Source organism: Podarcis filfolensis, assembly GCF_964270895.1.
Source record: "Podarcis filfolensis genome assembly, chromosome: 6".
In the NCBI taxonomy this organism is placed as follows: Eukaryota; Metazoa; Chordata; class Lepidosauria; order Squamata; family Lacertidae; genus Podarcis; species Podarcis filfolensis.
The window spans coordinates 14,196,280-14,221,275 of record NC_139609.1 but is presented as its reverse complement, the minus strand read 5'-3'; the positions used below and the strand labels follow the sequence as shown (position 1 = coordinate 14,221,275).

At 42.8% G+C, this 24,996-nt stretch overlaps 1 long non-coding RNA gene across 1 annotated transcript; it reads left to right on the top strand.

Annotated features, from left to right (window-relative positions):
• Positions 1 to 1,785: 1,785 nt before the first annotated feature.
• LOC310765445 lies at positions 1,786 to 14,225 on the top strand. The gene is made up of 3 exons (XR_014549590.1): positions 1,786 to 1,878; positions 11,338 to 11,434; positions 13,923 to 14,225. It is a non-coding gene; the product is annotated as an uncharacterized lncRNA (long non-coding RNA).
• Positions 14,226 to 24,996: the final 10,771 nt, after the last annotated feature.

Below are 24,996 nucleotides of genomic sequence, written 5' to 3'. Positions count from 1 at the left end.
CAGATGTTCTAGACTACAACTCCCATCCGCCCCAGCCAGCATGGAATTGTAGACCAAAACATATGGAGGGCAACAGTTTGCCAAAGCTCTCCTAGCATCTGCCCAAGGTCAGATTTACCTCTTCAGACATGCAAAACTAATGTTACATCAGATTTTGGTTTACTTGGCTTACTGCAACTATTGAAAGCAAGGCATAGTGTGAACTGTTGTGGGGAAGAAACAGGTTGATGATCAAATCATTTGTTGTTGTTGTTGTTGTTTAGTCATTTAGTCGTGTCCGACTCTTCGTGACCCCATGGACCAGAGCACGCCAGGTACTCCTGTCTTCCACTGCCTCCCATAGTTTGGTCAAACTCATGCTGGTAGCTTCGAGAACACTATCCAACCATCTCATCCTCTGTTGTCCCCTTCTCCTTGTGCCCTCCATCTTTCCCAACATCAGGGTCTTTTCCAGGGAGTCTTCTCTTCTCATGAGGTGACCAAAGTATTGGAGTTTCAGCTTCACGATCTGTCCTTCCAGTGAGCACTCAGGGCTGATTTCCTTTGATCTTGCAGTCCATGGGATTCTCAAGAGTCTTCTCCAGCACCATAATTCAAAAGCATCAATTCTTCGGCGATCAGCCTTCTTTATGGTCCAGTTTTCACTTCCATACATCACTACTGAGAAAACCATAGCTTTAACTATACAGACCTTCGTTGGAAAGGTGATGTCTCTGATTTTTAAGATGCTGTCTAGGTTTGTCATTGTTTTTCTCCCAAGAAGCAGGCGTCTTTTAATTTTGTGGCTGCTGTCACCATCTGCAAGAACTTACTTTCTTGGAGCCCAAGAAAGTAAAATCTCTCACTGCCTCCATTTCTTCCCCTTCTGTTTGCCAGGAGGTGATGGGACCAGTGGCCATGATCTTCGTTTTTTTGATGTTGCATTTCAAACCATATTTTGCGCTCTCCTCTTTCACCCTCATTAAAAGGCTCTTTAATTCCTCCTCACTTTCTGCCATCAATGTTGTAGCTTTTGCTAAATGCATAGCGTGAAACTGTGCCTGTGTTTATCCTTATTTAATTACAGGCATGGAGAACAATTCCATCCATTTATCCTAGGAGTGAGGAAGCTCTTGCCTTTCCGGTGCAATTGGAATCCATCTCCATGCCCAGTAGTCAGGCATGATGGGGATATAGTCTGGCAACAAGCTGTGACCATGATAAACATTGCTTTCCATAGCCTGATGTGGCTAGGTGGCTTAGAAGAAGAGGTGCTGTTGTGAGAATGGATGTTAGAAAAAAAGCCAAAAATTTGCATGCTTTTCAGGGAAACAACAGAGTAACTTGTTTTTCTGGTTTGTTTTTGGAGCAAATTTAACAGCATTTTACCCATCACAGTTGAATACCCCCCCCCCCAGTTTTGGACAGCTTTGCTCATGAGTGACCTAGAAAGATAAACTAAGAACACTTCATTTTCCATTAGCTGAAATCCAGCTTTTATTATGTGCTGCATGTTGCTGGTTTCTCTGTCAAGGTTATCAGCTCTTCGAAACAATGGCGTGGCAAACCGTTTAATTGCCTTTTCCCCACAACCTGCTCAAGTTGAAGAGTTTGAAGTGGGCTTTGTGCAGTTCCAGAACTCCATTTAAATCCAGGTCTAATTAAAGCATTATGTGAATAAAACACAGGTTGTCCTTGTCAAAGCTTGATTAAGGTGACCATAGAATGACCTTAAGTAACCAGTGATGTAAATGGATTCTAAAACTTCTGTCACAGTTGCCTGAAGGAGCTGGTCTGAGACTTCTAGAATAAGATGACAAAGCATTAGAGAAAAAATAGGTGAGACAAATCCAGAAAATGCCAAAATCAGGTTTGGCTCCAGGTTTTGGAGAGCCTGGGGTAAGATGCCAGTGATAGACTATACTCCTTAAGCAACAAAGCCTGTGATAATGACATATATCCAGCAGTACGTTTCCGGGCACAATTCAAAGTGTTGGTGCTGACCTTTATTTTTTTTTTTAAAAAAAATGATATTTATTAGAAGTTTCAAAAATTACAGAAAAAAGAAGAAAAGAAAACAACAAAGAATTTAACAAAACATACATGACAATACATCAAAAAAGGGGAAAACAAAACAAAACATAAAAATCAATACAACAATAAGAATAAATAAAAAAACCACACACATCCAACATTCCATATCTTTATCTTTCATTTACTTGTTTCATCGACCTCCTCACACCTCCCTTTTTGTATTCTAGTTTAGTTATTTGTTTCAGCAAATTCTTTCCATCTTTCTCAATTTTTATTGAGTAATTTGTCTTAACAGTCTAACCTATTAATTAACTCAGCAAATCCTTTCCATCTTTCGCTATATTCTGTCATTCAATTTACCTTAATTGATTTTAACCTTATCTTACCATAAAATACCTTAAAGCTTAAAACTTAATATTTATTTGTACATAATTCCTTATATCATTTCTACTAAAGCCAAATATTTTCATTCCAACATTTTTCCTAATGCTCATTAATTTTGCACTAATTCCCAAAATAAATTTTTTAAAAATTTTCTTCCAATCTTCCTCCAACGTCTCTTCTTCCTGGTCTCGGGTTATGTCAGTCCTTACTGTCCATTCCATCTAGTCCATCAACCTGGTAATCTTATGTACGAGGCTCTTAAGTCTTTTCCATGTCCCTTCTGCAGATCTTCTTCTTGTTTGTACCTGCACTTTACCTTGTCTTTTGTTGATCTCTTTCTTAATTTCTTTTCTTTCTCGTTGAGGGGTAGGTCTCGGGGATACTCCAACTCAAAAATAACTCCGTCTCTCCTCAACAGATCAGCCCATTCCCCACAGTCCCATTCCCCACAGTCGGCTGTGTAGTCCAAAAAATATTTAAAAGCATATTTCAAAGTCCCTCCAAAATTAAGGGCCCCCACATCTCCAGACCCTCCCTGGCCCACTCCAAATTCAGTCTTCAAGGAGAGTGGCTTATGCTCCTGCAGGGCCTCGGGTCTCTCCATTTGTGTTACTTGAGGTTCAACAGCAACCTCCTCCATTATCTTCTGCATTTGCACCTGCCCTGTCAAAACAGGTTCCTGTGTTGGCTCCTGAATGGTTTCTGTATAAATATTCACTGTTTGTCCAAAATTTTTGACTGCAACAGTCATCAAATCCATCTTCTCATGCATCTGCTCCAACAAAGCGCTTGTCTTGCAAAAAGCAAGCACCAAAACTTTTTCCAAACACATTTTTATTCAAGGTCAGAGTCTGGTCCCACGATCTTAATCTCCACAGCTGTGAAATCCCCAGATCGACTCCAGCAACAATTTAACAAGCTCCCTCTAGAGGAGACAATTTCTATTTGTATCCATCTTTTAAAAGCAGGTCCAACAAAAGAGAATTACTTTCATTTTTCAAATTCTTTGTTTCTTTTAAATGCAAAAGGCAACATTGGAATCAATTTGTTTCTCTTCTTTAACTATCTGTCAAAAGGCGTTCCATTCACAGTCAATGAACTTCCCCCAAAATCTCTGTCTCTGACACCCCGTTCCCAGGTTTGAGACGGTGGAAATTTTTCTTTCTTTACTCTCTCTCCTGCAGGCTTGAACAATCAGAATTCCCCCTCTTTACTCCTGCTTCCAAGAGGGGTTTTGGTGGTTAAAACTGGAGGAATTTTAAACCTTTATATACGACTTTCCTGACTTTAGCTTGCACAATTTTTGCTTCAGTCTATTTACAAAAGCGGAAGGCGGACTTCCTGTTTAGAACCTTCCCGCTTCAGTGCCAAATTAAAATGTTTCTTAATCCAATTTTCCGTTCTACTCACGGGTACTTGTTTAGAGTCCAATTGTCCACAGGAAAAAGTCAGCGCTCTCCGGCAACGGCTGTGCGGCTTCACTACGTAAAAATAGCGGTCGATTCAAAACACCGCGCCGCTCACTCCACGTCGCTTCAGATCCCCCAAAAAGGGGTTTCCTTGCGAGTAGGGGGAGCGCTCCTGGTGTCAGCCGAATCCCACGTTCCCAGGCTTCTTCCGCCTGGGATTTTTAAAGGGTCTTCGCCTTCGCCGCGGCGGCAAGACCCAATTTTCGCGGAGCGGGTTCCTCTTGATCAGAGGAATTCCTCCATTGCCAATGGCGCTAACCTGGAAGTCCCGTGTTGGTGCTGACCTTTAAAGCCCTAAATGACCTCGGCCCAGTATACCTGAAGGAACATCTCCACCCCCATTGTTCAGCCTGGACACTGAGGTCCAGCTCTGAGGGCCTTCTGGCGGTTCCCTCACTGCAAGAAATGAGTTTACAGGGAACCAGGCAGATGTCACCCTGTGGAACATCCTCCCATCAGATGTCAAGGAGACAAACAACTATCTGACTTTTAGAAGACATCTGAAGGCATCCCTGTTTAGGGAAGTTTTTAATGTTTTATCACATTTTTAATATTCTGTTAGGAGCAGCCCAGAGTGGCTGGGGAAACCCAGCCAGATGGGCGGGGTAAAATAATGTTATTATGATTATTATTATAAAGGCAGAATTTAGAGAAAGGAGTTGGCCTTTAATTACAGATATAATGGAGAATACTTTATTCCAAAAAGTATTTAATATGGGGACATTCCCTCCAACCATGAATAAATGAACCAAGCTTTCAACAGCTCTTCCAACATAAAGGGGGGAAAGGAGGGGTAATTTTTTGCCAGCCTGGTATCACCAGTGACACTCCATGCTCACTCAGGGAGCCAACAGGTTAAAAAAGGGGGTGAAATAGGAAGCAGTGAAGATGAGGAGGCAGAGCAGTCATCCTAGTTGCTGCCCAAAGGGAGAAGGAAGGTGACTGAACACTTCTTCATCTCAACTTTTCATTGCTGTTGCTGATTCTCCACTGAAGCACGTGGTAATGATGGTGAGAAGAAGCAACAGAAGAACTGTGACTGATGGTGGGTCCTTGCAGCATGTTGAGGCCTGGCTGCTGCCCAAGGATGCTTTTGGCAGTCATGTCTATTCCCATGACTATAACATATTAGTGTGTCTCTGTGTGATGAATTCCTTTTAGCATTATTTCTATCTCTTTGGCAGCTGATAATGTTGGGATCTAGGGACGTGGGTGGTGCTGTGGTCTAAACCACTGAGCCTAGGCCTTGCCGATCAGAAGGTCGGCGGTTCGAATCCCTGTGACGTGGTGAACTCCCATTGTTCTGTCCCAGCTCCTGCCCACCTAGCAGTTTGAAAACAAGCCAAAAGTGCAAGTAGATAAATACGTACCGCTCCAGTGGGAAGGTAAACGGCATTTCCGTGTGCTGCTCTGGTTTTGCCAGAAGCAGCTTAGTCATGTTGGCCACATGACCCGGAAAAACTGTCTGTGGACAAACGTCAGCTCCCTCGGCCAGTAAAGCGAGATTAGCGCCACAATCCCAGAGTCATTCGCGACTGAACTTAACTGTCAGGGGTCCTTTACCTTTACCTTTTTAATGTTGGGATCTAGGCAAAATTCTGTAGCAAACCCAAAATTCTGTAGCATTCCCAAAGCCCACATAAAATAAGGAAATGATAGTAGTGCAAACATGCACAAAGAAAATCTGTGCTCTAGTGGACAGGATTGTATTTAGTCCTCCCCATTCCATGCTGCTTCTCTCTAACTTTTTATAACTCCTCCAAGGTACTGGGCACCACCACCACACTGTTGCATCTGAGCCACATTGAGTTGTGCACTCATGCAATGATTAGGGCATTTCCTCACACCATGTAACACTACAGCTCAGAGCAGTGTGGTGATCCATTGGTCCTTTGCAGAAAGGAAGAGCTGCTTTTGACATTGCTTCAGTCCCTCCATGGCAACTTATTGTACAGGAAAGGGCCATAGCTCCAAAGTACGGCACATGACTTTTATGTGAAAATCCGAGGTTCAATCGCTGGCCTTTCAAGGCAGGGCTGGGAAAGTGGCCTCTGTCTGAAACACAGGAGAGCTGCAGCCAGTGAGTGTAAGAAATACTGAACTAGATGGACCAATACTCTGATTTGGTTTAAGGCAACTCCCTATATTCCTAAAGAACCTAAGAGTGAGAACCAGTTATTCCATTCCAGTGATACTTCCCTGTGTTCTCGATTCAAGGCTTAAGGCCTTCATCCACAGCTGGAACGCTTCTCTGGATCAATACAGAAGGATTTGCTCCATTTGCATCCCACATCCAATGCTTCCATCTGACAACACCATGTGACGCTTCTGTAGCTCAGCTGCATGAGGTAGCCAAAACCAGGGCCGGATTTAGGTTTGATGAGGCCCTAAGCTACTGAAGGATATGGGGCCCTTTATATGTCCAGCTGTCCTTTGTCAACAACAAATTGTCGCTGTTTCTTGTGTTGAATATATACTACATGGTAATTTATGGACCTAATAGGTATCTAAAGCCATTCACACATAACAAAATATGTATTTTATCAAAGTGATTGTTGAACTGAAATACAATTAAGAAGAAGCCTACACAACACAAAACACTGTTGCTGAATGTAGGTTTTATTTTATTTGGTTTTTTTATCTCATATTTTGGAAATGTACATCCAGGTTTTTTTCTCCTTTTTTTTTTTTTTTGAGGCCGCCAAGAGAGTGGGGCCCTAAGCTATAGCTTGTTTAGCTTATATGTAAATCCAGTACCGACCAAAACCCTAACCTATGGTAATCCATAAGTCAGTTGCTTACATGTTTAGCACACAAATAATTTCTCTCATTCTCTCTCTCATTGAAAGGCAAGGGTTTAAAGCTATAAAAACAAAATGGTGACCTCAAATAACCATTCTTGTGCAAAACTTTCTTCATGGAAGGCCACCTGCTCCCCTCCCCTTTTAAATGTCTCAAATACTAGAATAGAAACAGCACATAAAAACCGCAATAGCTTTTCAAAAATAGTCATTATGGAAAAGGTTGCCCATCCTACTGCAAAGCTTTCCATTCAAGGAAATGTACTAAGCTCAAGTGCCATACATAATTGCCTACCACACTGCCTGTATTTTAAGCGTAGGCTACTGATTGGGAGTACAAAGGAAGCCCATCAAAACAGAATTCAGTAGAACAACCATTAACTCACAGTGCTGTGAATGAACGCCTCTGCAGATCTTGGAGGGAAGAAAGATTAAAGGTTGGCAACCATAGTAAGGTGCTAGAATGAGAACCATTAAGAGACATCTAACACAAGCCCCACCAGGAGAGGGAAGAATCAAGGACAACAAGTGTTCACCACTGATTAAACTGAAGTGAGACAGAAGATGTTAAGCAATCATCATCATAACAGCTACTGCTGGGGAACTGTTGAAAGCTCTTTGTGGATTAGGAAGCAGCTTCTTGTTCATTCTCAATTACGGATTCATTCAGGGATGGTTGGAACCATAGAGTTGGAAGGGACCCTGAGAGTCCAATCCCCTTCAGTGCAGGAATCTCAACTCTTCTTCTCTTTCTCCTCTTCTTCGGCGATCACTCGTATCCGAGTAAGATTGTCTTCCATAAAGGGATGGGTTTTTGGAAGACACCTGTGCGTGAATTCATTTTGTGTATGTGTGGATCAGTGCATGGACCTCCAGAACGAATTAAGTTCATAACCAGAACTACCACTGTATATTTTTAAAGTGCATTTACTCAGAAATAAACCAGTCTGACTGCAAGGGAGGGAGGATGTCCTGTTTTAAGATTTAAATGCCCTACAGTGGTACCTCGGGTTAAGAACTTAATTCATTCCGGAGGTCCATTCTTAACCTGAAACTGTTCTTAACCTGAGGTACCACTTTAGCTAATTTGGCCTCCTGCTGCCGCCGCGGCCGCGTGATTTGTGTTCTCATCCTGAAGCAAAGTTCTTAACCCAAGGTACTATTTCTGGGTTAGTGAAGTCTGTAACCTGAAGCGTCTGTAACCCGAGGTACCACTGGTTCTGGTCTGGTTCTGGTCTGTGGGTGCTTGGATGGTTTGTGCTTGGTCCTATGGAAATGACCAAAATGTTTATTTATTCCCAGATTAGCATTGGAATGCTCCATTTTTCTTCTAGGACCCAGGAATGCTCCCATTACTTCTTACCAATGGAGTGTGTGATTTCTAGCTTAGGTGAGAACAGCACCATAGAAAGGGTGGCCTTTTTGGGAGCACTGCAGTAGCGTCAACAACCCTCCACCACTTCCCCTCATGTGCCTGCTCCCCCCCCTCTTTTTTACAGCTTTTACATCACTGTTCATCAGCTGATCTTTGTCCTGTGATTAGCTTTCTCTGAGACCAAGACTTGTTTGGTAAATGTTGAATTTCCTAGCCAGGTTACATGGCGGTGGTAGGGGGCGCCATTTTGTGGTGCGCCTCATGTGCCAAAATGTCTTGGGCTGGTCCTGCTTTGGTACATTAGCTTATGATCTGGGTGGGGGGCAAAGGTTAGTGAGCATTATTTCCTCAGGACACCCTTTCTCCATGCTCAATCTGAGGAGGGGAAAAGAAGGGGAAGAAATTAAAACTACCTCCCATGTCCTACTGTTATAAGGGAGAGAATAAAGTTTGGCAATCATCAGGGTTTTTCTTCTTCTTCTTTTCCCTCGGAGAGAACAAAGTGAGAAGCAATTATGTTGCTTGGGCTACAACATTAACTTAAATTAACAGGGAAAACATTTAAAAAGCTAATCTAAGTTCCATAAATGCTTTGCCATCTTGCAAATATAAAACTGAAGTGGGTGGGTGGGGGAAATAAAGTGCTCCCCCCCCCCGCACACTTAGTGTAATAATGCACTTCAGTTAAAGACAGATAAAAGGGGTGTGGGAGAATGTACAACGGTGCCACCAAGAGGATTCAAAACTTGGCTGTGTAACATTTTAATCACACATGTGCACACTCACATACTCACCAGGAGGAGGATAGCTTACAGTTTTCTCTGAACTAAGAATTACATGGATTATTCAATGGATACATTTCAGTCCTATTAGAAGCTGAAAGGGACTCCAAGGGTCATCAAGTCCAACCCCCTGCAATGCAGGAATCTTTTGCCCAACGTAGGGTTTGGACCCATGACCCTGAGATTAAGTGTCTCGTGTTCAGCCAATATACCAGACCATGTACCACTCTGCTGAGACAATGCATGGACAGGTAAGAAGGTAAAAGGTAAAGGACCCCTAGATGGTTAAGTCCAGTCAAAGGCAACTATGGGGTTGCGGCACTCATCTTGCTTTCAGGCCGAGGGAGATTGGGTCATCCCTTAAAGAGGGCACGTGTTGCAGTGAGACCTTGCAACCAAACCCTGTGTTGTGGGTGGGTGTGATTGGATAGCCACAACACCCAATTGGTAGGTCCCTCGATGCTGGGTTTAATTAGGCTAATGGGATGCAGGCTAAACAGATCAAGGGACCCATATATACCCATGCACGTGACCCAGAGTTTCTTCTTTCAGTGTGTGCATCAGAACACCTGTCCACCTCTCCCTACTTTTAGGGCTGTGTGCTTGACCTTGCTATGCCATCGTGTGTTGTCTGTTGTTGGGACAGGGGCACGGCAGGAATTTTCCCCACTTGGCTGATTGGCTGGTGCCATTTGGATGTCGCCTGCCACATAGCAAATCGTCACAACTTGTAACGTTTCGGATAGGCTCTGGTTCAGGTGATAGGGATGGGGGAACGCTCTTGCCATCCCTATGTGAAGGGTATTCTGTTAAAGGAATCCAAGGACTCATAGAATCATAGAATCATAGAGTTGGAAGAGACCACAAGGGCCATCGAGTCCAACCCCCTGCCAAGCAGGAAACACCATCAGAGCACTCCTGACATATGGTTGTCAAGCCTCTGCTTAAAGACCTCCAAAGAAGGAGACTCCACCACACTCCTTGGCAGCAAATTCCACTGTCAAACAGCTCTTACTGTCAGGAAGTTCTTCCTAATGTTTAGGTGGAATCTTCTTTCTTGTAGTTTGGAACCATTGCTCCGTGACCGCTTCTCTGGAGCAGCAGAAAACAACCTTTCTCCCTCCTCTATGTGACATCCTTTTATATATTTGAACATGGCTATCATATCACCCCTTAACCTCCTCTTCTCCAGGCTAAACATGCCCAGCTCCCTTAGCCGTTCCTCATAAGGCATTGTTTCCAGGCCTTTGACCATTTTGGTTGCCCTCCTCTGAACACGTTCCAGTTTGTCAGTGTCCTTCTTGAACTGTGGTGCCCAGAACTGGACACAGTACTCCAGGTGAGGTCTGACCAGAGTAGAATACAGTGGCACTATTACTTCCCTTGATCTAGATGCTATACTCCTATTGATGCAGCCCAGAATTGCATTGGCTTTTTTAGCTGCCGCAATGGTTTGGTCAACCTGTGAGAGGGTTGTGCCTGTGGCTGAGTCTAGGGGGACATCTGGGTGGTGGACATAGCCTGTTCCAGGCTTTCTGGCTATCCAGGTGTTCACCCTTGGCTGACCTATGCTGGTGCCCTGGGTCAGCGCTACCTGCAATGGTGCAGGGAGCTAGTCGAACCAGAGCCTAGGCAACCACTCACTTGCTGTAATCAATGAAGTTGTGGCCTAAATTCTGCCAAAAAACAAACCAAAATTTGAGTCTTGTCTGAATTTATTTAAGGGGGAGGTTGAAAGGTCTGAATATGCAACTGGCATTTGTCCACAGACAGCTTTCCAGGTCATGAGGCCAGCAGGACTAAACCACTTCTGGCGCAACGGAACACCATGATGGAAGCCAGAGCGCATGGAAACGCCGTTTACCTTCCCGCCACAGTGGTACTTATTTATCTACTTGCACTGGTGTGCTTTTGAACTGCTACATTGGCAGAAGCTGGGACCGAGCAACGTGAGCTCACCCCGTCATGGGGATTCAAACAGCTGACCTTCTGATTGGCAAGCCCAAGGGGCTCAGTGGTTTAGACCACAGTGCCACCTGCACCCTATGGGCAGGTAGGGTCTCAGTGAGAATAGGATGCTCAACTAAATGCAGCACTAGCCTGATCCAGCAGGCTTTTCTCATGCTTTTATTCACGTTAACTACAATGGGCAATGGGAAAGCCATAATTGTTTCTCTTTTGTAGCTGCACTGCAAAAGATCTAGCACACAAGTATACATTTGACTATGGAAATGTGTGATGTGGACATCAGCATAAGTCAAAATTGCTGCTTCTCTTTATTTATATAGCAGGGAAACAATGCAAGAGACAGGAAGTCACATGGCTTCATTCACATGGAGAACTGTCACAACAGGCAAACCTGCAAAAATCCTCAACAACAAGCAATTTACTATCCCAGCAGTTGGGCTTCCCTCCCCTTTTTGTCTTGTTTATTACTGAAGCAATTTGCATCAGGATGAGTGCCTTTTCCATCAGCTCATATTTTTGCTTCTCCTGCTGCTTGATCCTGCCAGGAAAGCCTAATTTTCTCGCATTGATACCTGCCTGTTGCCATAGAAAAGAGATAATGTCTCAGATTTGACACTGCAACTTTATGACTGCATAGAAAAGGTATGTCTTTGTGCTTAGTAGCCTTGCTTTGAAACAGGAATCTGATAGTTTTGCTTTGAAACAATATCTGATAGTTAAGGGGGAAAGAAAAATCAGGGTGTTGTTTCAAAATTAAGCCAATTATCCATATAGGCAATAATACTCATACTCCAAAGTCTTCTTCTTCTTCTTGCATACCATAGAAGCACAGTGCAAACACATGCAGGTTTACTCAGAAGTATGGTTGGGGGAGAACATTGAGTCTGTTTGCATTTTAATGAGAAACCACCTAATTCACACTTCTCAATCCAATATGCTGTGTGTGTGCCTCTCTAAATAACTGTAGCATAATGAATAAATAACTTGCTGATAGCCCTTATTCAGCCCATTTCCATGGCTACAAAAAATTCTTACGTCCTTTTCTATGACTCCTGTGCTTGTCCATCCTTCAGCTTCCAGATAATGGGACCACTGCTGTCTAAGCATGCTATAGACCAGAGTATGGAAACCCTATAGGGGAAAATTTCTTAATGCAAACGAGGGAATGAGCTGCAACTATCAGGACACAACACTTCCTGGCACCTCTTTGCACTCTTGCAGTTGGTCTAAAACTACTTGCTTATTTGTTTCCCCTGATTATTTTGAGTCTCCAATGAAAGCAGTTTGATTACCTAGCACTTGTGAATGTGTTTGAAAAGGGTACAGTTCTGTTCCAAGACTTCAGGCTATGCAGTTGACATACACGCTGTCTCACCAACACAACAATTAGAGATCCAATTGACTAATTTTTTTCCCCATGCCAACTTTCCCCTGCAAGTTAATTGTGTGGTGCTTTTTTTATAGTAACATTGCAATAATTTAATAATTGCTTTCAAAGCAATTATCTTTCCTAAGGGGAAAACAAAGCACAGCAAAAAAGAAAGAAATCACAGATTGTAAACTGCAGCTTGGCTTTTTACAATGGTCTGCTTGAGGATTCACATGGCCAATTTGCAAGGGGGTTGTCACTTGATCAGTTTGAAATCTTCCCTTCTTAGTCAATATGTTCATACTTATCAGGCCTCTTCAATCACATAAGGGGTAGAGCAGGAATGAGCATGCTGCCCCTACCCCTTCTACTATGCCAGTTGCTGCTTCCCTCAATGAAATGAGGGCTATTGTTTGCAGCGGGGAGCCTGCCCTCCTGACTGTGCCCTACTTGGGCAGAGAAGGCTCCCCACTACAGGCATTCCACCCCTCATGCATGGAGGTTGGTGCAGACTGCAGTGAGGCTGTGACAAAGGAGACAGGACCAATGGGCTCATCCAGCAGTAGTTGGCAGCTCAGGTCAGTGAGACTTGTTAGCTTCTTGTTGTCCACATGGCTGCAGCATACTGAGAGTGGAAGCGAGGGTGGTGCAGTGCGAATGTACTGGTGGACCTAATCCATCACTCCTACCAGTGCTTTTGCATCATGGCAACTTTGCCACCATTTTGTCCTTCCTCCAAGTAGGCTTCATCAAAGCAGGTGATGGGAGGTGAGGTGCCCTGCCCATCACTGTTGGCTCATCCCCATTAGGCAGGCCGAAGCCACAAAGTCAGGCAACAGAAGCCCCCCAGATAGCACCCCCATGGGTGCCCTACCACCTTTGCCACCAGTGCAGAAGTGGCCCTGATTTCCAGTGAGATCTCATGGATGCAGGGGGCAGCAGCATGGCAGCACTTCCTGTTTCATCTCAAGTGTCAAAATGGGGCACACCACTCTGCCCTCTCGTCATTATCTTATGAAGGGGATAATGACTGGAAATGGCTACTGACATGGTTCAATCAGCGGCCATTGGGAAGGAAGTGCAAAACTGTGCTATCTTCACAGATATTTCTGCTTTCAAAGAAACTGACCATACACGTTTGGTACATTATAACTGTTCCATAACCTTTTAAATTGAAACTCACCCTTCTTTAGAAGAGGCCATCCATAAAATACAATAGCCAACATCGCATAACAGCAATACTCTGTAGATTTCTGACCTCAGCAGCCAATATCACAACCTTCAACAGCCTATAAAAAGTTGAAAATCTTCAAGTGCCTAAAACTGTACAGAGTTGATATCAGCCTTAACTAAAGAGGAAGTGCTATTCCAAACCAGGTAGCTATTGCTGAGAAGGACCTCTGGTGGATGACTGAGAAACCTTGTCAATATCATCAGAATAATTTGAAGTTTCTTTCAAAAATACTACATATATTTTTGCAAATGAGAGTTTTTGCTAACATTATTCAATACTTTTGGCTTCCCACAAACACCACCAGCATTCCAGCTGAGAGCTCCCTGGATTTTCTTCAAATTTGGAGAGGACAAGACAAAATTTCAGTAGCAATTCTAATTGGGCATCAGTGAGACCACTCATTGATCATTGAGCTACTCTCTTTGAATGAAATTTGATGGCACCTTAGAAATGTGAAAAAAGAAAAAAAAACCACTGGGAAGTTTTAATATTACCTTAACTCTCCCCTGCCCCCATCTGAATCCCAGGCAATGTTTTGGAGAAAGCTGGTGGAAATCTGAAGTTCAGCTTAGTGAGGAGACTGAAGTTGCCAAACTTCTTTTCTTGATCGTCAATCTCAGGGGGTTGTTAAACAAGAAGAAGCTTTAGGATTCAGACAGTGTTTTCTCCTCTACTGACTGCTGAAGATGGACCAGTGGAGCTTTGATTTATGTTCTCAGTGCTCAAGACAAATGCAGACAGCTCCAAAGTTGTACAGTCCTAGTTACGGTTGAAAGAAACTGGGAGGGGAAATGGCAAAAGTGTTTAAAGGCCGAATGCTTCCAGTAACAATGGACCCAAGGAATAAAATTTAACAAGGGGTCTCCCCCCCTTTTTTTTGTTGACAGATTGTTTTTGTCTACAATAGATGTTTTCTTGGCACAGGTAGTGAGAGATGAAAAAATGCCGTGAGCCAAACAAGCTAAAGTGGTCAAGTCAATTACTGAGCTTTCCCATCCTCCAGCCATAATTCCTGTATCTCTTCTTCCAGTCAGCATCTGCCACTTAAAAATGAAGTGTTCCAATTTGACCTGGAAGATGGATTTCAAATCCAAAAAGTCCCCATGCTTCAGGCTGTTGTGCTGCTATAGAGCAATTCCTCAGGGAATTAAGACGCAGTCCCTGTCTCTACTGCACTCCCTTCTGGGACTCGGAATGGCTGGTAATGTTACTGTAGAGAACACATTGTTAGCTTTTCGCTGTGTTCCTGATGGCTTCCTCTTCGCCAGGATACACTGCACTCCAAAATGGGACCTTGGGTGGGGTAAGAATCAGGAGGAAGGGATCCATGACTCTTGTGTAATAAATGATGCTAGTAATTTGGACATAGGTACTGATTCTTGCTACTGCAATTCAGTAGAAAGAAATGCAAATTTGAAATCTTATGGGACACTTCGTGTTTTTGAAGCCACCATGTTAAGATTTGAAATCCAGAATCATGTGAGCAGAACCGGTCACCTGCCACTCTCTGTGGGAGTATGACTTTTTGAACCATGATGAGATGGGATGAAGCCATGGAAAAAACTGTTGTAATTATTATATACAGCACTTCATGAGATACTCAGGATATGTTCTCCATATAATTCTTATTGTCATGTACAGTGGTACCTCGGTTTTCAAACTTAATCCATTCTGAAAGTCTATTCCGAAACCAAAGCGTTCCAAAACCAAGGCACACTTTCCCATAGAAAGTAATGCAAAATGGATTAATCCATTCCAGACTTTTAAAAACAACCCCTAAAATTGAATTTAAACATGGATTTTACTACTTCTGTTGTTGTTCTGTTAATGGTTCTCTTGGCTTTGCAGCTTTTATTCATTTCCACAGTCACACAATCAACCTATCAATCAGTAGCTGAACTGGGTTCGACACAGTCACAAAAACAAATTAACTGAAAAAGCCACACAAACAAAAACACACAAAAAAGCAAAAGCACCAAATATAAGCTCCAAATATCTAATTGGAAGTGGGGGATTCAAATCAGAAATGGAACCCTCAAACAGGAGGATGAACTCTCCTATCGGAAGTGGAGGACTAAAAACAGAGCACTTTCGGCTTCTGAAAAAAGTTCGCAAACTGGAACAGTCACTTCCGGGTTTGCAGCGTTCGGGTTCCAAGTTGTTCAAGAACTAAGCTGTTTGAAAACCAAGGTACCACTGTATATGTTTCCTAAATTTTCCTAAATTTTGGAGGAAAGGTCTGCTAGTGTAAACTAAGCATGATCTGAGAGGATAGAGAGGGCTAGTGCATATGAAGAGACTGACTGTGTATTTTAGCTTCAAAATTATGAGTATTAAGACTTTGATCCTGCCACAAAACATTTCCTTGAAAACACTGTAAATAGATTCCAAATATTCAAATATTTGCATGCCATTGCAGAGATGGAAAATTGTGAATTAAGGCATTAAATTACACTTTGAATTTAACTGAAGGATCTCCCCTCTGGTATTTTATGTGTGGGGAGCTAACCTCTCTCATTCCCACAGAGCTCTCAAAAGAGAAGGGACATCATTTTGCAACAGTGCCAAGTTTGCATTGTGATGGGAATGCTTTCAATACCTGTTGACAAGCCAAGTCATTGTATCTCTTCAACCCCCCCTGTTCATATTTCTTTAACTTGGATCATTACCTTCCCTACCCATAATACATTCTGCTTGCTTCATGCATCCTTAATAAGAAGCCTTCGTGTATTTTTGGGTATGGCTGGGGTCCCTTTTTAATTGTGCATTGTTTGTTTTTACAGTGAATAGGTTGAAGTAAATGAGGCTTGAAGTGAAGAAACAGCTTGAAAGGCATCTGCTAATTTATCATCTCAGGTGTTAGCAGCTACTATTAAGAGTCCAAATGGATGGTTAAAGTACCAGATGTACTCACCCAGAGTTTTAAAGTCAAATACCCTTCAAATTCTTCCACCATGAAAATCTAATCTAGGGAACAGTGTTTCTTCAGCAGAAATCCATTCACTCAAACCAACCATTAAGGCTGTGAGCAGCACCTGTTTATGCAGACTGCAAATTGCTCGAGCTAATAAAATGAGGGGGGGGGAGGGTGTTCTCTGAAATACTCTAATGTCTTCTAAAAGGTCCAGGTATGATCTACAGTGGGAGTGGGCAACCCTATGGATGTTGCTTAATTATATCTCTCAATGCGCTCTATGTGGGGCTACCTTTGAAGGTGACCCGGAAACTACAACTAATCCAGAATGTAGCAGCTAGACTGGTGACTGGGAGCGGCCGCCGAAACCATATAACACCGGTCTTCAAAGGACTACACTGGCTCCCAGTACGTTTCCAAGCACAATTCAAAGTGTTGGTGCTGACCTTTAAAGCCCTAAACGGCCTTGGTCCAGTATACCTGAAGGAGCGTCTCCACCTCCATCGTTCTGCCCAGACACTGAGGTCCAGCGCCGAGGGCCTTCTGGCAGTTCCCTCGCTGCAAGAAGCCAAGTTACAGGGAACCAGGCAGAGGGCCTTCTCAGTAGTGGAACCCGCCCTGTGTAACGCCCTCCCACCAGATGCCAAAGACAAAAATAACTACCAAACTTTTAGAAGACATCTGAAGGCAGCCCTGTTTAGGGAAGCTTTTAATGTTTAATAGGTTATTGTATTTTAGTGTTTTATTGGAAGCTGCCCAGAGTGGCTGGGGAAACCCAGCCAGATGGGCGGGGTATAAATTATTATTATTATTATTATTATTATTATTATTATTATTATTAGCCCTAACTGGCATGGCTCATGGTCAATACTGAGAATGAGTTGCAGTCTGACATCCAGAAGGGCAAAATCTCCCCATTCTTGCTTCACAGTGTATAAACAAGAAATGGAAATGTATAGTCCAGTTCACATATGGGATAATCATAAACTCCTTCAGAAATGTCAGTAGTCATCAAAACTCTTTTTGCTTAAAAAAGATTCACCTCAGCAAGAACCCAATGTCAGGGCCTGGCTGGGCCTTGAGGAACCATGCAACATTTAGGTCTGGAGCCACAGTCCTTGCAATATGAAGCCGGGAGAAGTTCCTGCACTGTTGACATAGCAAGGACAGAAGAATAGGCCTCTAATGTTTATACTAGGTCTGACCAATCAAGAGGCTTAATATTGTCTACCAATCACAAGAGGGTATGTCGCATACCGCTCTTTCAATTATTGCATGAAGAGGACTCTGATGCTAAACACACTGTGCACAAACAGTCCTTGAATAAGTCCCTGATGCCTCCTAATTCAAAATTTCACACTAGGCAACCATTTGTGACAATTTAGGACCACCATAGGAAATTCCACTATTATTCTTATTGTACTATTTCTTTTCTGCCACTGGATATTCTGCTTGACACAGTGACTTCCTGATAATGATGTGAGAACCAATTCAGTGTAGTATTTCAGAAAGTGGATGGGCAGAAAGAAGAATTTTCAATCTCCTCACTGAGTAACCTCGACAAGCTTGTGAAGGATCTCAGAGTTCCCCCCTCAAAAAAGTTTGAAAATATTTGCCCTAGAATAAGAAATCTACAAGCAAAAAAACAAAGAACAAAGCAAAAAATAAATTCCTATAAAAGAATTCCTGTTGTTGGAAACAAACAGAAATCTCCCCATATACTCTGACTCTGTCTCTAGGTTTGCTGCCTTTAACAGCCTGCAACCTTTTTTTCCTTCTAGGTCATATCATAACTAGCTCTCCTTGAAACTCTCCTCATGAAATTGGTCTGGCTTGTATTTTAACATTAGCTGGATCCGGGGTTCAATTTCTGGCACCCAGATACTCATCACATGGGGGGGGGGGGTCTGGCACCCAAAAACTCATAACACTATTATGTCAGTGTGCTTTCCAGTCTCACCACCACCACCACATTTGTGGAAGCCCTTCAAATGCCAATCATGTACAGATGCCCATATATTTATTGTAGGTTAGATACATAATATATGCTTTATAATTTATATTTTCAATCTCTCCATAGTTAGTGAGATTCTCCTTTGTCTGTTTTCCTCCAGTTGTCTCACAAGCATATCCACAATCAACTAAAGATTACAATCACTGTGTTTCTTGATAGTCCCATGCATATCCACTCAGTACCTGTGAGTTTAACTCAACTTTGGACAAGCAATCCTAACTCCCAGATGGGAGCATCAAAGCTGAATTGACCACAAGGCGGGTGGTAGTCAAATTGCCAGCTTTTAATTTTTGTTGTTGTGGGAGCACAGAGGACCAGATTGGTCTCATAGATGGTAGCTGAGCCAATGTAAGATGTAGTGAATCTGAATGTTGGAAGATTTAGGAAAGATGGAAGAAAGTACCATATTTTTTTGCTCTATAACTCACTTTTTCCCTCCTAAAAAGTAAGGGGAAATGTGTGTGCGTTCTATGGAGCGAATGCAGGCTGTGCAGCTATCCCAGAAGCCAGAACAGCAAGAGGGATTGCTGCTTTCACTGCGCAGCAATCCCTCTTGCTGTTCTGGCTTCTGAGGTTCAGAATATTTTTTTTCTTGTTTTCCTCCTCCAAAAACTAGGTGCGTCTTGTGGTCTGGTGCGTCTTATAGAGCGAAAAATACGGTACTTATTCACACAGCAAATAGTCAAGCTATGGAACGTAGCTTGCCCAGGAGTCAGCGATGGCCAACAATTTGGATGACTTTAAAAGAGGATCAGACCGATTCATGGAGAAGAAGACTGTCAATGTCCAGTAGCCATGATGGTGATGCTCTACCTTCACAGTTGGAGCTGTCAGTGCTTCCAGATTCTAGTTGCTGGAAACCACAGGAGTGGAGAGTGCTCTTGTGCTCATGTTCTGCTCGATTGTTTCCCACAGGCGGCTGGTTGGCCACTGAGAATAAGTTGCCATTGGACAGGTCCAGCAGAATATTCTTATGTTCTTGGCCATCCCCCATTCAGGGGTTTATGCAGACTACCATTAGCAGGGATACTGCTGGTGGTCGTTTCAACCCATCCGCACTCTGAGTGAACACAGTGAAGACTTCTGCAGAAGGTGGAGACCCTGTGCTAGTGGAATCTGGCAGAGCTGACCAATTCCCAAGTACAGGGAAATGCCTGCAGTATCATATTGTGCTATGGATTGCTGTGTTGCACTCATGTATAGGGTTACAGTCTTCATTATCTTCTTGTATTGCTATATGTATTCCCTTTTGTTGCCTGATTTGTTTCAACCTAAATTTAATTCAGAAATAAAATAAAATTCCGTAGAAAAGGGGAAGGGGGACAGATTTCATTTTGAGCAATCATTCCCTTAGGCTTAGAGTGTCCTTGAACAATTGGCTTATAAAGTTATGTATTTTATTTTATTTTTTTACCCTATCTTGCTTGAATAGGCTTCTCTGTTTAATCTGATAATCTGAGCTGGTTTTGCAATGATGTATTTGTTCATACAAGCCCATTTTTGCTCTGGTCCTTAGTTTTTCTTCCCTTTCCTGAAGTTGAAAGCAAGCTTTGTTCAACCCAGTGTTTCTAGAAATTTCTTTCTTTCTTTCTTTCTTTCTTTCTTTCTTTCTTTCTTTCTTTCCTTATGGAAGGAGAATAATTTTCTGGCATATGATTTCAGAAAGGCAGAAGAGATGGCGAGAAATGATTGGAAGGAAAAATACACTTCAAATGAAAGTGTGAACAAAAAGAGGGTGGAAAAATCTTCACTGCCTAGATGTAGCTGACTGCTCAAATCCATTGTGTAGCATCTATTCAAGAAAGGTTCTTTAGCTAATACAACTGAAATTGTATCCTTCATTAAATCTGCATTTTCAGTGGGCTGGAATATTTCATCTGATCAGTAGTTACATAACGTCCCTGAGATCCCAAGACCAGCTGATTAGTCACTGAGTGATACATCCCCTCATGTTAACATTACTCATAAATGATACCTTATTTCCTGACAACCATAAATACATTCCTAAATGCCATGTCTTGGACAATTGCAAACTTGAAATCAGAATGAAAATTTCTTTACTTCACTTTAGATTCTCCTCTGATACCCTGACTAAGGAACCAAGCAGACACCATGTACATTGCATGAATTAAATGAATATGCACGATTTTAAAAGTATGAGTCACAGTTTATGAGAAGCATCCAAATGGAAAGGTTGGGATGGGGGTGTTTAATCTCAACCACCCAATGTAGCCCTCTCCCATAGCCCTCAAGCAATGATTTGTATCAGTGTCCATGAGCAGTGTTTCCTCCCAAAGAAAATAGCAGCTTACACAAGATCAGAAAGGTCATTCAACCACCCAGTCATCCTAACAGAGAGTACACACAATGGCTGACATTTCTACTCATCTACCTAGAATTGATGCTTTTGAATTCTGGTGCTGGAGGAGACTCTTGAGAGTCCCATGGACTGCAAGAAGATCAAATCTCTCCATTCTTAAGGAAATCAGCCCTGAGTGCTCACTGGAAGGACAGATCATGAAGCTGAGGTTCCAATACTTTGGCCACCTCATGAGAAGAGAAGACTCCCTGGAAAAGACCCTGATGTTGGGAAAGATGGAGGGCATAAGGAGAAGGGGACGACAGAGGACGAGATGGTTGGATAGTGTTCTCGAAGCTACCAGCATGAGTTTGACCAAACTGCAGGAGGCAGTGGAAGACAGAAGTGCCTGGCGTGCTCTGGTCCATGGGGTCACGAAGAGTCAGACACAACTAAACGACTAAACAACAACAACACCTAGATGAGTACTACCTACATAATTACTAGCCAATATTTTCTGGATTTCTCAACTGATGGACTGAGGAAGAACAGAGATCCCATTATACTGCTCCCTCATGTTATGGACTCTTTGGGCAGTCATCATAAAAGATCAAATGACCAGCAAGCTCTGGTGGAGACAACATTTGTTGGGTTTCATCATACATCCATGTGTGCAGAGAGAGATACAAAACTGATTGTTCAGGCTGAATTTAGCTTACAACCCATTAATAAATCACCTGTATTCTATATCATAGAATTAGTGCTTGCTGGCCGGGGGGGTCTGCCATCTGCCCTAAGGAAAGGAGAAGAAATTAATAGCTGTATGTTTCGGTTACCCTGAATCAACAGAGGGAAGAATTTTGTTCAACTGTGGTCAATAGCTGATGCTTCTAATGTAAAGTACATATATATAAACTAACCATTAGGATAAATCTCAAGAACCATGAGTAGAAGGAAAATAGTCACTTGCACTGTTCCATAAACATTTATATAGGTGCTAACAAAACAGTTATGGGAATGATGTAATAATTAGTTCCTTCCTAGCTTCCACCTGCAGAAGAAATCTAGTATAAGGGTTAAAACCACCCATTGTGAGTGAAAGTTACCTTTGCATGCAGGAAAGTATCTCTAGATCCAACCAGATGTATTTGTGGAGTTGTTCTATTTATCAATTTCTGTGATTATCGTCAAATATTTGTGTGTGTGTGGTATTGTGTGCATGGGCATACTGACAGTAAGAGTTGTTCGACAGTGGAATTTGCTGCCAAGGAGTGTGGTGGAGTCTCCTTCTTTGGAGGTCTTTAAGCAGAGGCTTGACAACCATATGTCAGGAGTGCTCTGATGGTGTTTCCTGCTTGGCAGGGGGTTGGACTCGATGGCCCTTGTGGTCTCTTCCAACTCTATGATTCTATGATTCTATGATACTTTGGTAATATGTCGCCCTGAGGGAGGACAAAATCTCCCGTCCCTCCAAAAAAAATCTTATTTTCACAATTATTCCTTTTGGCACAGTCACTTCTTAAATGGATCTTCTTCCTAGGTAGAAATATAGGTCTTATTATTATTATTTTGTGCCCCCTTGGCTCGGCGCCCTGTTCGGGGGAACCGACCACACCACCCTAAATTGTGTGAGTCTGTGGTTACTGGCTGATTACATTGTCTGCTAGCTAAAAAATCTGTCCTTCTTTTTGCCCCCCCGAACCCACTTACACTCCCACAACCAATGTTTATAAGTGCTGAATTTGATGGTGTCTTTTGAGTGTTGAAAAGTGGGGTGGATTTTTTAAAGCCCCCTTACTGCCTCTTCATCACATTTTATGCATTCCTTGCTTGTGTTACTAGAAAGGCTAAAATAAATGTTTATCACACACTTTATTTGCACTATCCTTCATTCCCCTCAATGCATTTGTCATAAACATACGGAATCATTATTTCTCAACGGGGGGGGGGGGGGGGTACGCCCATCTTCATATTTACGTTCCATTAAGCTGTTTCATATAAGTCAATTCAAACCAAGTGACAATAATATGACAAATTGCTATTTGATGAAGTGAATCAGAAGACTGAGTGAATAATAAGAGATTTCTCACCACCACCGATACCTCCATTGACATTCTGTTAAAACAGAGGAAACACAAAGCGGCACAGGAATCTAGAAAGCTGCCTTCATACTGAGTCATACCACTGATCCAATTAGCTCAATGCGGGTGATGCTGTGGTCTAAATCACTGAGCCTCTTGGGATTGCCAATCAGAAGGTCGGTGGTTCGAATCCCTGCGACGGGGTGAGCTCCCGTTGCTCTGTCCCAGCTCCTGCCAACCTAGCAGTTCGAAAGCACACCAGTGCAAGTAGATAAATAGGTACAGCTGCAGTGGGAAGGTAAACGGCGTTTGCGTGCGTTCTGGTTTCCATCACAGTGTCCCGTTGTGCCAGAAGCGGTTTAGTCATGATCCAGAAAGCTGTCTGTGGACAAATGCTGGCTCCCTCAGCCTGAAAGCGAGATGAGCGCCGCAACCCCATAGTCGCCTTTGACTGGACTTAACCGTACAGGGGTCCTTTAACTTTTTTAAAACCTTTTTAATACAGGCTCTCCAGGGTTTCAGACAGGGCTCTCTCCCAGCCAACATAGATGTGGCAAAGGCTGAACCTGAGACCTTCAGCAAGCAAGGCAGAAACTCTACCACTAAGCTACAGTTCTTCCCCATTTAGATTGCACATCAAACTGCAGAAACAGGAGGCCTGCCATCATAGAACTGTAGAGTTGGATGGGGCCCCAAGTGTCCTCTAGTCCAACCCTCTGCAATGCAGGACTCTTTCGCCCAATGTGGGGCTCAAACGCACGACCCTGAGGTTAATAGTCTCATGCTCTACTAACTGAGCTATCCCATGTATAACCACACTAATCTGAAATGACAGCTATCAGCCCAATGGACCTGTCGGATTTCCAGCATCCCTTTAAATTCCTCTGCTGAAAACCTGAAAATGCCCCTTTGTAGCTGATGTGTCTCAAATGTGTGTGTGTGTGTGTTGTCATTTATTTATATTTTAGCAGCCCTAAAAACACCATGGTTGAACTCTTTCAGATGTGTGTGTTTCTCGCTTGAAGACTTGGAAAAATTTGAAGATGAAGTTCATCCGTCAATGAGTGCACTAGGTAGTGATCACTTGCATGTATGGATAAGACACCTCAGCTTGATACCTGAAGAAAAGCTTTCAGGTAATATCAAATGCAATGCCTTCAAATGGAGGCAGGTCTCCTTATTCAGCTGAACTGGCAGCTAATTTGCATGCTTTGGAAAAGTAGATGAGCTGCGTATTAGAAGCCAGGGTGAAGCCTGAGGCGCTTGCAGAGAGAGCTTAACATCCCATAAACACAGACGGGATCGGATGTTAGCTCTGAGATACTTTTCTTGCAAGTTAAGCATGGTGAATACCATTTCAAATGCTGCCAGTGGAAACAAATGAGCTCTCTTAATTTACAGGGCAGTAGCAATGCCCCAAAATACCGTGGTACCTTGGTTCTCAAACTTAATCCATTCTGCAAGTCCATTCCAAAACCAAAGCGTTCCAAAACCAAGGTGCACTTTACCATAGAAAGTAAGACAAAATGGATCAATCTGTTCCAGACTCTTAAAAACAACCCCTAAAACAGCAATTTAATGTGAATTTTACTATCTAACGAGACCACTGATCCATAAAATGAAAGCAATAAACAATATACTGCAGTCACACAATCAATTAATCAGTAGCTGAACTGGGTTCCACACAGTCACAAAAACAAACAAAAAAGAGCCACAAAAACAAAAATGCAAAATAAATAGCGAAAACAGACAGACCTCATCATAACACTCAAAATAGAAGTGTGGCACTCAAATCGGAAGCGTAACACTCAAAATGGAGCACGTTCGGCTTCCGAAAACAGTTCGCAATCTGGAACACTTACTTCCGGGTTTGCAGTGTTTGAGTTCCAAGTTGTTTGAGTACCAAGGCATTTAAGAACCAAGGTACCACTGTAAAGTAATTCTTGAAGTATACGTCCCATGTAGAGACCTTTCCTAACTGGTAGAACAGGCTTCCTCAACCTCGGCCCTCCAGATGTTTTGAGACTACAGTTCCCATTATCCCTGACCACTGGTCCTGCTAGCTAGGGATCATAGGACTTGTATGCCAAAATACATCTGGAGGGCCAAGACTGAGGAAGCCTGTGGTAGAATCTAATTCACTTTGTTGTGAGAAAAAGAAAAAGATGTATTGGCTGCTGATGGACTACTTGTGATGCACCTGCAGAAGGAAAGAGCAGAACAGCCCACATTGTTTTAGACAGTTTCGGCCCCATTGCTTTCATAATGTCAGGTAGAGGGGTAAATGAAATAT